We start from the raw sequence: 18,506 nt of genomic DNA, 5'->3' as shown, positions 1-18,506 counted from the left end.
GTCCAGTACCGAAATGAAAAAATTATATATTATGTTCATAATAAATTCCTTGGAAAGTGTTGGTATGGAAGGCACCCGTGGATATGGCTAGCCATGGATTGTGTAAGAATGGTGGAAAGGAAATAAACTTTGTTTTCTATTTGGGGACCGCCTATGATTTATCTAGTATGGAAGATATTGGGAATTCTCAGTCGTTTTCGTTGATAGGAAAAGCATGCCTCTCAAAATAATTTTATCTCTCAATTTAAGCTATGAGCTCTGGCACCTCTACAAATCTCTGCTTCCCTCTGTGAAGGGCTTTTCTGTTTAATTTTATGCAATTTTTATTTTTATTTTGGGTCTCCATCTCCTCACAGAAAGCACCAAATTAGGGAACACTATTGTCATACTTGTGCATTGGATGTAGCTCATATTGAGTGTGTTTCATGAATGGATCAGTGATTGAGCATAATGGGCTAGGGATAACTTACTTTAACGTTGATATTTTGAAAGACTTGGTTGCTTGTTGATATGTTTGAGTATTGATGTCTTCATGTCAAATTATAGACTATTGCTTTGAATCATGTGATGAACATGTTAGGTAGCATTCCACATCAAAATTTCTGTTTTTGTCATTTACCTAATCGAGGATGAGCCAGAATTAAGCTTGGGGATGCTTGATACGTCTCCAACGTATCTATAATTTTTGATTGTTCCATGCGATTAAAGTATCAATCTTGGATGTTTTATATACATCTACAAGCAACTTTATATCATTTTTTGGGAATAACCTATTAACTTACTGCCCTATGCCATTTGCTGTTTTTTGCTTGTTTTTGGTTTCGCAGAATATTAGTACCAAACGAAGTCCAAATGCCATGAAACTTTTTGGAAATTTTTCTCCGGACAAAAGGGACACTAGAAGCTTCGGGAGAAGACCAGACGTGGGAGCATGGGCCCACCACCCACCAAGGCACACCAAGGGGGGGGGGGGGGCAGGCGCACCCTCATGGGTGCTGGGGCCCACAGAGGTTCGTTTGACCTAACTCTGCCTCTATAAATACCCAAAAATCAGTATACCGACAGGGGAGTCTACTAAATACTTTTTCCGCTGCCACAAGCCTCTGTTCTTGAAAGATCCCATCTGGGGACCTTTTCTGGCACTCTGTTGGAGGGGGAATCGATCATGGAGGGGTTCTTCATCAACCTAGTTGCCCCTCCAATGATGCGTGAGTAGTTTACGAGACCCACGGATCCATAATTAGTAGGTAGATGGCTTCTTCTCTCTCGATGTTTCTCAATACAATCTCCTCCTTGCTGTTCTTGGACATCTATTTGATGTAATGACTTTTTGTGGCATGTTTGTTGAGGTCCGATGAATTTTGAGTTTACGATCAGATCTATCCATAAATATTATTTGAGTTTTCTCTAAACTCTTTTTGGCATGATTAATCTAGCTTCGTATTTATTCTCCGATTTATTAGTTTGGATTGGCCAACTAGATTGGTTTATCTTGGCATGGGAAGAGGTGCTTTGTAATGGGTTCGATCTTGCAGTGCTCAGTCCCACTGACAGAAAGGGACATGACACGTACGTATCGTTGCTATTAAGGGTAAAAATATGGGGTTTATTCATACATGAGCTTATCTTGTCTACATCATGTCATCTTGCCTAATGCATTACTCCATTTTATCATGAACTTAATACACTAGATGCATGCTGGATAGCGGTTGATGTGTGGAGTAATAATAGTAGATGTAGAATCATATCGGTCTACTAATCTTGGACGTGATGCCTATATGTTTGATCATTGCCTTGGTTATCATCATAATTATTTGCTTTTCTATCAATTGGTCAACAGTAATTTGTCTACCCACCGCATGTTATTTTCTCGAGAGAAGCCTCTAGTGAAAACTATGGCCCCTGGGTCTGCCTTTTATCATATAAAAATCCTAAAAAAAACCTTGCAGCAATTTTCTTTTATTTATTTTATTTGAATTTTGTTCAGATCTATCTATTAAATCCCGCACAATTTAATCTTGCTCGTAATCGTTGAGGTATTGACAACCCCTTTACGCATTGGGTTGCAAGTATTTGTTGTTTGTGTGCATGTGTTTTTTACATAATGTTGCATGGTTCTCCTACTGGATTGATAACCTTGGTTCCATATCTGAGGGAAATACTTATCTCTACTGTACTATGATACGTCTCCAACGTATCTATAATTTTTTATTGTTCCATGCTATTATATTATCTGTTTTGGATATTTTCTATGCATTAATATGTTATTTTATATTTTTTGGGACTAACTTATTAACCCAATGCGCAGTGTCAGTTTCTCTTTTTTCATTGTTTCTGGCTTTTACAAGAAAGGAATATCAAACAAAGTCCAAACAGAATAAAACTTTATGAAGACACCTATGTGACTTGGAGAGAGGGCCAGAAGAGTCCCAAGGAGGCCATAAGCCTCTAGGCGTGCCCTAGGGGGGTGCCCCCTGATGTCTGATAGAACTACGTCGATATTTCCCCAAAGAGGAAGGGATGATGCAGTATAGCGACAGTAGGTATTTCCCGTAGTGATGAGACCAAGGTTATCGAACCAGTAGGAGAACCTCCTCACACCATGTAAATAGCACCTGCACACAAATAACAAATACTCGCAACCCGGTGTGTTAAAGGGTTTGTCAATCCCTTTCGGGTACGACACCTCAAGATAGGCAAATAACGTGAGATAAAAGTGGTAGATAGGATAAATAGATCGCAGAACAAATAAATTGCAGCAAGGTATTTTTGTATTTTTGGTTTAATAGATCTAAAAATAAATGCAAAGGAAAATAGATTGCAAAGGAAAATATGATGAAAAGAGACCCGGGGGTCGTAGGTTTCACTAGTGGCTTCTCTCGAGAAAAATAGCAAACGGTGGGAAAACAATTACTGTTGGGCAATTGATAGAACTTCAAATAATCATGACGATATCCAGGCAATGATCATTATATAGGCATCACGTCCAAGATTAGTAGGCCGACTCCTGCCTGCATCTACTACTATTACTCCACACATCAACCGCTATCCAGCATGCATCTAGTGTATTAAGTTCATGGAAAAACGGAGTAATGCAATAAGAACTATGACATGATGTATACAAGATCCATTTATCTATTGCGAAGATATAGATCCCGTCTTGTTATCCTTAGTAGCAATGATACATACATGTCGGTTCCCCTTCTATCACTGGGATCAAGCACCGTAAGATCGAACCCACTACAAAGCACCTCTTCCAATTGCAAGATAAATAGATCAAGTTGGCCAAACAAAACCAAAATATTGGAGAAGAAATACGAGGCTATAAGAAATCATGCATATAAGAGATCAAAGAAGACTCAAATAACTTTTATGGATAAAAACATAGATCTGATCATAAACTCAAAGTTCATCGGATCCCGACAAACACACCGCAAAAGGACTTACATCACATGGATCTCCAAGAGACCATTGTATTGATAATCAAGAGAGAGAGAGAGAGAGAGAGGAAGCCATCTAGCTACTGATTATGGACCCGTAAGTCTACAAAGAACTACTCACGCATCATCGGAGTGGCACCAATGGAAGTGGTGAACCCTGATACGTCTCCGTCGTATATATAATTTTTGATTGTTCCATGCCAATATTCTTCAACTTTCATATACTTTTGGCAACTTTTTATACTAATTTTGGGACTAACATATTGATCCAGTGCCCAGTGCCAGTTCCTGTTTGTTGCATGTTTTATGTTTCGCAGAAACCCAATATCAAACAGAATCCAAACGGGATATTTTGGAACATTTGGTATTTTCCAGAGGAAGAATCAACGTGAAACGATGCCCGAGGTGGCCACGAGACAGGGGGGCGCGCCCTCCCCCCTGGGCGCGCCTGGCACTCTCGTGGGCCACCCGTAAGGCGGTTTACGCACTCCTTTTGCCGCAAGAAAGCTAATTTTATGAGAAAAATCAAGGTGAAAGATTCACCCCAATCAGAGTTACGGATCTCCGGATATAAAAGAAACAGTGAAGGGGAAGGATCTGGGAACGCAAAAATAGAGAGAGATAGAGAGATAGATCCAATCTCGGAGGGGCTCTCGCCCCTCCCAAGGCATGGGAGCCAAGGACCAGAGGGGAAACCCTTCTCCCATCTAGGGAGGAGATCAAGAAATAAGAAGAAGAAGAAGGGGGGCTCTCTCCCCCTTGCTTCCAGTGGTGCCGGAACGCTGCCGGGGGCCATCATCATCACCGCGATCTTCACCAACACCTCCACCATCTTCACCAACATCTCCATCACCTTCCCCCATCTATATTCAGCGGTCCACTCTCCCGCAACACATTGTACCCTTTACTTGAACATGGTGCTTTATGCTTCATATTATTATCCAATGATGTGTTGCCATCCTATGATGTCTGAGTAGATTTTCATTGTCCTACCGGTGATTGATGAATTGCTATGATTGGTTTGAGTTGCATGTTTGATTATTGGGGCTGTCCTATGGTGCTCTCCGTGTCGCGCAAGCGTGAGGGATCCCCGCTGTAGGGTTTGCAATATGTTCATGATTTGCTTATGGTGGGTGGCGTGAGTGACAGAAGCACAGACCCGAGTAAGTATGTTGTTTGCGTATGGGATAAAGGGGACTTGATACTTTAATGCTATGGTTGGGTTTTACCTTAATGATCTTTAGTAGTTGCCGATGCTTGCTAGAGTTCTAATCATAAGTGCATATGATCCAAGAAGAGAAAGTATGTTAGCTTATGCCTCTCCCTCAAATAAAATTGCAATAGTGATTATCGGTCTAGTAACGTAGTCAATTGCTTAGGGACAATTCCACAACTCCTACCACCACTTTTCCACACTCTCTTTATTTACTATATTGCATCTTTATCTAAACAACCCCTAGTTTATATTTACGTGCTCTTTATTATCTTGCAAAGTTATCCTATCACACCTACAAAGTACTTCTAGTTTCATACTTGTTCTAGGTAAAGTGAACACTAAGCGTGCTTAGAGTCGTACCAGTGGAAGATAGGGCTTGAGAGGATATTTGTTCTACCTTTAGCTCCTCGTCAGGTTCGACACTCTTACTTATCAAAAGAGGCTACAACTATCCCGTATACTTGTGGGTCATCAAGACTTTTTTCTGGCGCCTTTGCCGGGGAGTCATATTGTGGGGTGAATATTCTTGTGTGTGCTTGTTTGCTTTATCACTAAGTAATTTTTATTTTTTGTTCTAAGTTGTTCTCTATCTTTAGCTATGGATATGGAACACGAAATACCAAAAAAATTAGGTGTACTTGCTGCTCATGGAGATGGGGAACCTCCTAAAACCCTCGATGATCATTATGTGAAAAATATTATGTACTAATTTGATAATCCTGAGAAAAACTCATTCAATTATGTAATGGGAGTAATGTTGGATCAACGTGAATACTTTAGGGATTATCGCTTGACACAAAAAGGGAAACTATTATGGGATCAAATTTATATGTTGCGTTGGTATGCCCGGGATCTATGCTTGAGATATGATATTACTTGTTGCTCTAGGATGAAGGCTCCATACCTTCCCTTTTCATGCAAATTTAATGATAATGAAACCTTAGCTTCTTATGCTAATGGTATATATGATTACTATGATGTGGAACAAATAGAAGAATTCGTTGCTTTTAAGGGTGCTTATGAAATTGAATCTTTGTTTGAAAAGTATGAAGCTTTAGATGATGATGTTTATAGGCCTGAAAAATATGCTATATTGAAATATTGCTATGAAAATTATGAATATAACTACAATATTAATGCGTTTATTGAGAAAGTCTCCGCTGTCCAAGAAGAGACTAATATTTTGCAGGAGTCCATGGAAGAAGAAATTGATGAAACTGTGAGCTCATTGGATGAAAAAGATGATGAGGAGAGCGAAGAACAAAAGGAGGAAGAGCGGATTGATCACCCATGACCACCTTCTAATGAGAGTAACTCTTCAACTCATACATTGTTTAATTCCCCTTCGTGCTTACCGAAGGATGATTGCTATGATGATTGCTATGATCCCGTTGATTCTCTTGAAATATCCCTTTTTGATGATGCTTGCTATGCTTGTGGCCAAGATGCCAATATGAATTATGATTATGGAGATGAACTTGCTATAGTTCCTTATTTTAAACATGAAATTGTTGCTATTGCACCCACGCATGATAGTCCTATTATCTTTTTGAATTCTCCCGACTACACTATATCGGAGAAGTTTGTGCTTACTAAGGATTATATTGATGGGTTGCCCTTTACCGTTGCAGATGATGATTTTGATGAATATAATATGCATGTGCTTGCTGCTCCTACTTGCAATTATTATGAGAGAGGAACTATATCTCCACCTCTCTATGTTTCCAACACGATAGAATTGCAAGAAACTGTTTATACTATGCATTAGCCTTTTACTATGTGCCTGAATTGTTCTTTTATGACAAGCCGATGCATAGGAAGAGAGTTAGACTTTGTTGTTGCATGATATATGTTATTTTGTGCTCACTACTAAATCACAAATCATTGTTAATTAAAATTGGCTTTGATATACCTTGGGATCCGGGTGGATTCATTACTTGAGCACTATATGCCTAGCTTAATGGCTTTAAAGAAAGCGCTGCCAGGGAGACAACCTGGAAGTTTTAGAGAGTCATTTATTTCTATTGAGTGCTTTTATATAGTCTAAAAACAAAAAAAATAAAGAGGGGAACCTAAAAACTTTTCAAAAAGGAAAGTGAAAGTGAGAAAGACAAGCATTGTTGAAGTGGGAGCTAGCCTCGAACTTTGTTCATGCTCACGGAAACTTTGTGAATCTTAATTACAGAAACTTTTCATCAAAAATAATTATCCCCTTATACAATTCCATTGTATTATAAAAATAATGTGCCAAGGTTTGCCTTTAGGATGTTTACAATGCTTGTTGGTTTGAACGGTGTAGGACAGAAACTTTGGCTGTAGTGCGTGGTTTTACATTTTTATCTGGAACGTGAAATCGTTCTGATTCCTTTTGATATGTCTTGATGTACAAATTTTGTATTTTTCATAATTTTGGTAGAATTTTTGGGGTACCAGAAGTATGGTGAATGTTCAGATTGCTACAGACTGTTCCATTTTTGACAGATTCTGTTTTTGATGCATAGTTTGCTTGTTTTGATGAATCTATCAATTTATATCAGTGTATTAAGCCATGGAAAAGCTATATTACAGTAGACACAATGCAAAAATAAAATTTGAATTGGTTTGCTACAGTACTTAGAGTGGTGATTTGCTTTATTATACTAACGGATCTTACCGAGTTTTCTATTGAAGTTTTGTGTGGATGAAGTGTAACCGAGGAAGGAAAAGGAAGAGAGGCAAGAGATCAAGCTTGGGGATGCCCGAGGCACCCCAAGTAAATATTCAAGGAGACTCAAGTGTCTAAGCTTGGGGATGCCCCGGAAGGCATCCCCTCTTTCTTCAACAAGTATCAGTATGTTTTCGAATTCGTTTCATTCATGCGATATGTGCAGATCTTGGAGCGTCTTTTGCATTTAGTTTTCACTTTTATTTTATGCACCATGCTCGTATGAGATAGTCCTTGGTTTATTTATAGAATGCTCATTGCACTTCACTTAAATCTTTTTAGTATGGCTTTATAGAATGCTTCATGTGCTTCACTTATATCATTTGAAGTTTGGATTGCCTGTTTCTCTTCACATAGAAAACCGCCATTTGTAGAATGCTCTTTTGCTTCACTTATATTTTTTAGAGCATGGGCATATCTTTTGTAGAAATAATTAAACTCTCTTGCTTCACTTATATCAATTTAGAGAGATGACAGGAATTGGTCATTCACATGGTTAGTCAAAAATCCTACATAAACTTGTAGATCGCTGAATATGATATGTTTGATTCCTTGCAATAGTTTTGCGATATAAAGATGGTGATATTGGAGTCATGCTAGTGGGTGGTTGTGGATTGTAGAGACACTTGTGTTGAGGTTTGCAAGTCCCATAGCATGCATGTATGGTAACCTTGTGTGACAAATTCGAAGCATGGGGTGTTTCTTTGATTGTCTTCCTTATGAGTGGCGCTCGGGGACGAGCAATGGTATTTTCCTACCAATCTTTCCCCCTAGTGGCATGCGTAGTAGTACTTTGCTTAGAGGGCTAATAAACTTTTGCAATAAGTATATGAGTTCTTTATGACTAATGTGAGTTCATGGATTATACGCACTTTTACCTTTCCATCATTTCTAGCCTCTTCGGTACCGCGCATTGCCCTTTCTCACCTGGAGAGTTGGTGCAAACTTCGCCGGTGCATCCAAACCCCGTGATATGATACGCTCTATCGCACATAATCCTCCTTATATCTTCCTCAAAACAGCCACCATACCTACCTATTATGGCATTTCCATAGCCATTTCGAGATATATTGTCATGCAACTTCCATCATCATCATATACATGACTTGAGCATTTATTGTCATATTGCTTTGCATGATCGTAAGATAGCTAGCATGATGTTTTCATGGCTTGTCCGTTTTTTGATGTCATTGCTACGCTAGATCATTGCACATTCCGGTACACCACCCGAAGCATTCATATAGAGTCATATCTTTGTTCCAGTATCAGTTGTAATATTGAGTTGTAAGTAAGTAAAAGTGTGATGATCATCATTATAGAGCATTGCCCCATGAAAAAAAAGAAAAAAACGAAAAAAGGAAAGGCCAAAGAAGCCTAAATAAAAAAAGGGGGCCAAAGAAGCCCTCGAAAAAAAGAAGAAAAAAAAGAAAAAAAAGAAAAAAAGGGGCAATGTTACTATCCTTTTTCCACACTTGTGCTTCAAAGTAGCACCATGTTCTTCATATAGAGAGTCTCCTATGTTGTCACTTTCATATACCGGTGGGAATTTTCATTATAGAACTTGGCTTGTATATTCCAACGATGGGCTTCCTCAAATGCCCTAGGTCTTCATGAGCAAGCAAGTTGGATGCACACCCACTTAGTTTTTAGTTTGAGCTTTCATACACTTATAGCTCTTAGTGCATCTATGGCATGGCAATCCCTACTCCTCGCATTGACATCAATTGGTGGGCATCTCCATAGCCCGTTGATTAGCTGTGTCAATGTGAGACTTTCTCCCTTTTTGTCTTCTCCACATAAACCCCCACCATCATATTCTATTCCACCTATAGTGCTATATCCATGGCTTGCGCTCATGTATTGCGTGAGGATTGAAAAAGCTGAAGCGCGTTAAAAAGTATGAACCAATTGCTCGGCTTGTCATCGGGGTTGTGCATGATGGGAGCATTTTTTGTGATGAAAATGAAGCATGGCCAAACTATATGATTTTGTAGGGATAAGCTCTCTTTGGCCATGTTGTTTTGAAAAGACATGATTGCTTTATTGGTGCGCTCGAAGTATTATTGTTTTTATGTCAAATGATAGACTATTGCTTCCAATCACTCGTGTCTTAATATTCATGCCATGATTAGACATATGATCAAGATTATGCTAGGTAGCATTCCACATCAAAAATTATCTTTTTTATCATTTACCTACTCGAGGACGAGCAGGAATTAAGCTTGGGGATGCTGATATGTCTCCGTCGTATCTATAATTTTTGATTGTTCCATGCCAATATTCTTCAACTTTCATATACTTTTGGCAACTTTTTATACTATTTTTGGGACTAACATATTGATCCAGTGCCAGTTCCTGTTTGTTGCATGTTTTATGTTTCGCAGAAACCCAATATCAAACGGAATCCAAACATGATAAAAATGGACGGAGAATTATTTTGGAATATTTGGGATTTTCCGGAGGAAGAATCAACGCGAAACGGTGCCCGAGTGGCCACGAGACAGGGGGCATGCCTCCCCCCTGGGCGCGCCTGGCACTCTTGTGGGCCACCTGTAAGGCGGTTGACACTCTTCTTTTGCCGCAAGAAAGCTAATTTTATGAGAAAAATCTGAGTGAAAGATTCACCCCAATCGGAGTTACGGATCTCCGGATATAAAAGAAATGGTGAAGGGGAAGGATCTGGGAATGCAGAAACAGAGAGAGATAGAGAGATAGATCCAATCTCGGAGGGGCTCTCGCCCCTCCCAATCCATGGGAGCCAAGGACCAGAGGGAAACCCTTCTCCCATCTAGGGAGGAGGTCAAGGAAGAAGAAGAATAAGAAGAAGGGGGGCTCTCTCCCCCTTGCTTCCGGTGGTGCCGGAACGGTGCCGGGGGCCATCATCATCACCTCGATCTTCACCAACTCCTCCGCCATCTTCACCAACATCTCCATCACCTTCCCCCATCTATATTCAGCGGTCCACTCTCCCGCAACCCGTTGTACCCTTTACTTGAACATGGTGCTTTATGCTTCATATTATTATCCAATGATGTGTTGCCATCCTATGATGTCTGAGTAGATTTTCATTGTCCTACCGGTGATTGATGAATTGCTATGATTGGTTTGAGTTGCATGTTTTATTATTGGTGCTGTCCTATGGTGCTCTCCGTGTCGTGCAAGCGTGAGGGATCCCCGCTGTAGGGTTTGCAATATGTTCATGATTTGCTTATGGTGGGTGGCGTGAGTGACAGAAGCACAGAACCGAGTAAGTAGGTTGTTTGCGTATGGGATAAAGGGGACTTGATACTTTAATGCTATGGTTGGGTTTTACCTTAATAATCTTTAGTAGTAGCGGATGCTTGCTAGAGTTCCAATCATAAGTGCATATGATCCAAGAAGAGAAAGTATGTTAGCTTATGCCTCTCCCTCAAATAAAATTGCAATAGTGATTATCGGTCTAGTAACGTAGGCAATTACTTAGGGACAATTCCACAACTCCTACCACCACTTTTCCGCACTCGCTTTATTTACTTTATTGCACCTTTATCTAAACAGCCCCTAGTTTATATTTACGTGCTCTTTATTATCTTGCAAAGTTATCCTATCACACCTACAAAGTACTTCTAGTTTCATACTTGTTCTAGGTAAAGCGAACACTAAGCGTGCATAGAGTCGTATCAGTGGCAGATAGGGCTTGAGAGGATATTTGTGCTACCTTTAGCTCCTCGTCGGGTTAGACACTCTTACTTATCGAAAGAGGCTACAACTATCCCGTATACTTGCGGGTCATCAAACCCCTCTGTGATGGTATCTAGATTGGATCTGGTGGTTCTGGACTCTGAGTCGGCTGTAATTGATTTTCATCGACTCCCCTAGGGTTTCTGGAATATTGGGGTATTTATAGAGCAAACGGGTGGATGAGGGGGCACCCGAGGTGGGCACAACCCACCAAGGCACGCTTGGGCCTCCTGGTGCGCCCTGGTGGGTGCTGCTCCCCTCGAGCCACCCCCAGGTGCTTTCTTGGCCCACTGGATATCTTTTGGCCGAAAAAAATCCTCTAGGAGTTTCGTTGCGTTTGGACTCTATTTGATATTGATTTCCTGCGATGTAAAAAAAATGCAGAAAATAACAACCAGCACTGGGTACTATGTCAATAGGTTAGTACCAAAGAATGATATAAAATGACTATCATATGATTGTAAAACATCCCAGAATGATAATATGACAACATGGAACAATAAAAAATTATAGATATGTTGGAGACGTATCAGCATCCCCAAGCTTAATTCCTGCTCGTCCTTGAGTAGGTAAATGATAAAAACGGAATTTTTGATGTGGAATGCTTCCTAACATGTTCATCACATTTCTTTTCTTTATAGCATGGACATATGGACTTTTATATGATTCAAAGCAATAATCTAGTTTTGACATGAAGACTTTAATAGTCAAGCATATCAACAAGCAACCACGTCTTTCAAAATATCAACACTAAAGCAAGTTATCCCTAGCCCATCATGCTCAATCATTGATCCATTCATGAAACACACTCGAATATTAGCTACACCCAATGCTCATATATGATCATAGTGCCCCTTAGTTGGTGCTTTATAAGAGAAGATGGAGACTCAAATTCAAAATAAAAACTGCATAAGTAAAAGAAAGGCCCTTCGTGGAGGGAAGTAGGCATTTTTAGAGGTGCCAGAGCTCATAGCTTAATTTGAGAGATAAAAATATTTTTGAGAGGCATACTTTTCCCACCAACAAAAACGACTTGGAGCATCCCAACACTTTCCATGCTAGATACATCATAGGTGGTTCCCAAACAGAAAATAAAGTTTATTCCTTTTCCACCATTACTTTCACTTTCCATGGCTAGCTGAATCCACGGTTGCCCTCCATACAATCATTCTCCAAGGAACTTATTATTTTACAACATAAAGTAAATTCATTTTTCATTTCGGGACTGGGCATCCCTAATACCTTTGTCGTACTCTCGTGCAATGGCAAGTGAATAAACACTCATCACGACAATAACACATCTAGCATGGAAAATATTGGTCACCCTTGACCGCCTCGTGAGTGGTAGAGCACACAAAAGAGAAATTTATTTTTAAAATTAGAGATGGCACATGCAAATTTGCTTAGAACGACATGGAAATACCACATATAGGTAGGTATAGTGGACTCATAAGGCAAAACTGGTTTAAAGGGTTTTGGATGCACAAGTAGTGATCATACTTAGTGCAAAATGAAGGCTAGCAAAAAGATGGAGAAGCGACCAACCAAAAAGCAAAAAATCTCGTACCCTAGCATTAAGCATAAGTAACACCGAATAATGCACCATATTAGGATATAAATTTCATTGCATAACTATTGACTTTCATGCTTGCATAGGGAATCACAAACCTTAACATCAATATTCTTACTAAAACACAATTACTTATTAACATGACTCACATATCGTATCGTCATATCTCAAAACCATTACTAAGAATCAAGTTTATTTTGTCCAATGATCTTCATGAAAGTTTTTATTATATCCTCCTTGGATATCTATCACTTTGGAACTATTTTCATATGTTGCTTTTGATAAGCTCAAACAAATATAAACGAAGATCATGAGCATTTTTTCTTTCTCTCAAAATAATCTAAGTGAAGCAAGAGATAATTTCTTAAAAAATTTACTACCTCCCAAATAAATCTAAGTGAAGCATGAGAGCATTTCTTCAAAAATAACAAAGCACACCGTGCTCAAAAAGATATAAGTGAAGCACTAGAGAAAATCCATGGCTCTAAAAATTTAAGTGAAGCATAGGAGCAAGCTTAGCATAATTTTTGGCTCTCTAAAAAGGGTGTGTACAACAAGGATCCAACACTTAAAGCAAATACTCATATCATACAAGACGCTCCAAGCAAAACTCATATTATGTGATGAATAAAAATATAGTTTCAAGTAAAATACCGATGGTTGTTAGAAGAAAGCGGGGATGCCACTCAGGGGCATCTCCAATCTTAGTTGCTTGCTACGTATTTGAATATTATCTTGGGGTGCCTCGGACATCCCCAATCTTAGCCTTTTCCTAATCCTTATTCCTTCATCCATCGTAAGATCACCCAAAACTTGAAAACTTCAATCACACAAAACTCAAACAAAACCTTCGTGAGATCCATTAGTATAAGAAACCAAACCACTACTATAAGTACTGTAGCAAACCTATTATTATTTTATTTTTGCATTATATCTATTGTATTACAACTTTTCGATGGAAAAAACTCATCAAAGAGAACCATAGAATCATCAAAACAAGCACACAACACAAAGAAAACAGAATCTGTCAAAAACAGAACAGTATGTAGCAATCTGAATATTTCCAATACTTATGTAACTCCAAAAATTCTGAAATAAATTTTTGGACGTGAGTAATTTTTCTATTAATCTTCTGCAACAAGAATCAACATAAAATCACTCTTCTGTTAAAAATGACAAATAATCTCGTGAGCGCAAAAGTTTCTGTTTTTCAGCAAGATCAAATAAACTTTCACCCAAGTCTTCCCAAAGGCCTTGCTAGGCACAGAACACTAACTAAACACAAAAAACACAATCATAACAGTAGCATAATTGTGCTAACACACAAGAACAGAAAGCAAAAAGCAAAAATAAATTTTATTCATTGGGTTGCCTCCCAACAAGCGCTATCGTTTCACGCCCCTAGCTAGGCATAACGTGTAGGATCTAAGTGTTGCCCTCCGTTATCTTTGCCACTTTAGAAAGGGTCTTTCCAAACCCGGGAGGCTCTTTGTGCTTCCCTAAATTTTCTAGAAAATAAACCATCTTGATATCTAAAATATCCAACCGTTTATTTCAAAGAGAAATCAAAGTGTTCATACGATTGATACTACCATTGAGATGTTTGATAGGTTCATTATATTTTTGTAGTACAACCATATGTTTATGCAAATCACCGAGTTTGTTCAAAATTGGAATCCCTCTGTGGGTGAAATAAAACCCTTTCTTTTGTGGTGGAACCCCCAAAATTCCTTCTAAAATTTCATAGGCAGCATTGACATCAAGCTCAATAAAATTCCTTTTCGCGACAAAATCCAAGAGTTGTCTATGATGCAAAGCCAATCCTATGTAAAAATTTCTAAGAAATTTTTTTGCATCTCCCTTTAGGTTGCAAACACGATAAGACTCCATAAGCCTATACCAAGCATCTTTCAAATTTTCTCCTTGTTTTTGTTTGAAGTATAGAACTTCAAATTCTGGTAACAAAGGAGGAGCATTCAAACTAGCCATAGTGAAACAAGAACACGAATAGATCTGATGAGAAAACGACGAATGAAAAGAGGGCAAATAAAACGACAATTTTTGTGAACTGGGGGAGAGGAAAACGAGAGGCAAATGGCAAATAATGTAAATTGCAAGGAGATGAGATTTGTGATTAGGAACCTGGTTGATGTTGAAGATCCTCCCTGGCAACGGTGCCAGAAATTCCTTTTGATGTCTACTAGAACTACGTTGGTATTTCCCCAAAGAGGAAGGGATGATGTAGTATAGCGACGGTAGGTATTTCCCTCAGTGATGAGACCAAGGCTATCGAACCAGTAGGAGAACCTCCTCACACCACGTAAACAACACCTACGCACAAATAACAAATACTTGCAACCCGACGTGTTAAAGGGGTTGTCAATCCCTTTCGGTACGGCGCCTCAAGATAGGAAAATAAGGTGAGATAAAAGTGGTAGATAGGATAAATAGATCGTAGAACAAATACATTGCAGAAAGGTATTTTTGTGTTTTTGGTTTAATAGATCTGAAAATAAATGCAAAGGAAAATAGATCGCAAAGGTAAATATGATGAAAAGAGACTCGGGGGTTGTAGGTTTCACTAGTGTCTTCTCTCGAGAAAATTAGCAAACGGTGGGAAAACAATTACTATTGGGCAATGGATAGAACTTCAAATAACCATGACAATACTAGACAATGATCATTATATAGGCATAACGTCCAAGATTAGCAGACCAACTCCTTCCCGCATCTACTACTATTACTCCACACATCGACCGCTATCCAGCATGCATCTAGTGTATTAAATTCATGGAAAAACGGAGTATTGCAATAAGAAAGCTGACATGGTGTAGACAAGATCTGTTTATCTTTTGCAAAGATATAGATCCCATCTTGTTATCCTTAGTAGCAACGATACATACATGTCGGTTCCCCTTCTCTCACCGGGATCAAGCATCGTAAGATCGAACCCACTACAAAGAACCTCTTACCATTGAAAGATAAATAGATCAAGTTGGCCAAACAAACCCCAAATATTGGAGAAGAAATACAAGGCTATAAGCAATCATGCATATAAGAGATCACAGAAGACTCAAATAACTTTCATGGATAAATATATAGATGTGATCAGAAACTCAAAGTTCATCGGATCCCAACAAACACACGCGGAAGGACTTATATCAAGTGGATCTCCAAGAGACCATTGTATTGATAATCAGGAGAGAGTGAGAGGAAGCCATCTAGATACTAACTATGGACCCGTAGGTCTACAAAGAACTACTCACACATCATCGGAGAGGCACCAATGGAAGTGGTGAACCCCTCCGTGATGGTGTCTAGATTGGATCTGGTGGTTCTGGACTCTGCGGCAGCTGGAATTGATTTTCATCGACTCCCCTAGGGTTTCTGAAATATTGGGGTATTTATAGAGCAAAGAGGCGGTTCAGTGGGAACCAGAGGTGGGCACAACCCACCAGGGCGCGCCTGGGCCTCCTGGCACGCCCTGGTGGGTGCTGCTCCCCTCGAGCCACCACGAGGTGCTTTCTTGGCCCACTGGATGTCTTCTGGCCCTAAAAATCCTCCAGGAGTTTTGCTGCATTTGGAATCCGTTTGATATTGATTTCCTGCGATGTAAAAAAGATGCAAAAAACAGCAACTAGCACTTGGCACTATGTCAATAGGTTAGTACCAAAAAAAGATATAAAATGACTATAAAATGATTGTAAAACATCCAAGAATGATAATATAACAACATGGAACAATCAAAAATTATACATACGCTGGAGACGTATCAAATATGCGGAGGCATTTAGTGTGCAATGTTGAAATAATTTTGGTGATTTGCTGCAGTAGAGAATGATAAGGTTTTGCATTGGTTTATACTAACTTATCTGACGAGTTCTTGTTGAGTTTTGTGTGGATGAAGTTTTTGAGATTTAGAAAAATCGTGATATGAGAGTAACTAAGGAGACACAAAAGCTCAAGCTTGGGGATTCCCAAGGCATCCCAAGATAATATTTCAAGAAGTCTCAAGCATCTAATCTTGGGGATACCCCGATAGGCATCCCACCTTTCTTCTTCAACAATTATCGGTTAGTATCAGTTGAGCCTATGATTTCGCTTCTTCACATGAGTTGTTCTATGCTTGGAGTATCATTTTTTTCTTGCTGTTTTAATAAAATACTTAGATCTAGAACTTTTAAATAAGAGAGAGTCTTGGAATAGCTACCCATTTACTTAACCACTCGCATGATCTTCACTTATATATTTTTGGAGTAGCTTGTCATTTACTCTCGTTCTTCACATATATCCTATGTGTAAATTGTTGAATAAATCGAATGTCATGAAGTTGAAATCATATCATGCCTAGTGGTAGCTTCACAATGGGTTTAGAAAGTTAAATATTTTGAGGCATGACAATCACAATATTGGTCATACAAGCAATTCACGAATGATTAGTAGAAGGAAGAGAACTTGCACATGCAAATACACTATCTTGGAAATCTTTTGTGATTGTGATCCCCCATCAAAATATTATATGCCAAAATTGTTGACGTTGGACAAGGAAGACAATGTAATGATTTATGTTTGTTCATATTCACATAGAAGTTATATTGTCATAGATCCTTCAACATGTGGTGCTTGCCCCCCATCTTTGCTAGCCAATTTTTTTGCACCAAGTAGAGATACTACTTGTGCATCCAAAAACCCTTAAACCCAAATCTTATTTTCAAGAGTCCACCATACCTACCTAAGGATTGAGCAAGGTCCTTCAAGTAAGTTGTCATCGGTGCAATAAGGCAATAAAAATTGCTTCTAAAAGTGTTAGATCATTTAGTGTAAGAGAAAATTGAGCATTGTACGAACTTGTGATGGCAAATAATAAAAGCGACAGCTGCATAATAAAGGTTGCTATCATAAGGGGCAATATAACGTGATGTTCTTTTGCTCTAAGGGGTTGAGCATACAAACAAATAAGCGCATGGCAACCTCTGCTTCCCTCTGCAAAGGGCCTATCTTTTACTTTTATGTATTTACTTTCATGCAAGAGTCAAAGTTTTTCTCTCTATTCCTTTTTATTTTTCTCTTTTGGCAAGCATCATGTGGTGAGGAAAGATCTAGGCACATATATCCAGTTGGATATGGGTAGCATGAGTTATTATTGTTGACATCACCCTTGAGGAGAATACTTGGGAGGCGAAATGATAAGCCCCTATCTTTCTATGTGTATAGTTGAAACGTTTTTCTCATGTGTATGCGGTGAGTGTTAGAAATCATAGAAGACTATATGATGGTTGAGTATGTGGAGCTCTTGCTTAGACTCTATTGAATAAGTTGAATTGCAATTGCTTGGTGACTGAGAACATAGGTTGTTGAGTTTCAAGAGAATTTATTGTTTGAACCTTAACATGTGAATTGGTTGCTACTTTAATATGAGAAGTTTTATAAGAAAGAATTTCTGTTATGATGCTAGGAAAAGTGATTGAAATTGTCATTGATCAAACTTCTGCACTTTGCTAGCATTCACAATTCATAAATTATTTCTTTTATCATTTACCTACTCGAGGACGAGTAGGAATTAAGCTTGGGGATGCTGATACGTCTCCAACGTATCTATAATTTATGAAGTATTCATGCTAATATATTATCATTCTTGGATGTTTTACAATCATTTTATAGCAACTTTATATTATTTTTTGGGACTAACCTATTGACCTAGTGCCCAGTGCAAGTTGTTGTTTTTTGCTTCTTTTTTTACATTGCAGGAAATCAATATCAAACGGAGTCCGAACACCGCAAAACTTTTTGTAGATTTTTATGGACCAGAAGACCACCAGTGGGCCAGAGCAGCACCTGGGCGGGTGCCCCGAGGGG

Source organism: Triticum dicoccoides, chromosome 5B (genome assembly GCF_002162155.2).
Source record: "Triticum dicoccoides isolate Atlit2015 ecotype Zavitan chromosome 5B, WEW_v2.0, whole genome shotgun sequence".
NCBI lineage: Eukaryota > Viridiplantae > Streptophyta > Magnoliopsida > Poales > Poaceae > Triticum > Triticum dicoccoides.
The sequence above is the reverse complement of the archived record's forward strand: the minus strand, read 5'-3'. Positions refer to the sequence as shown.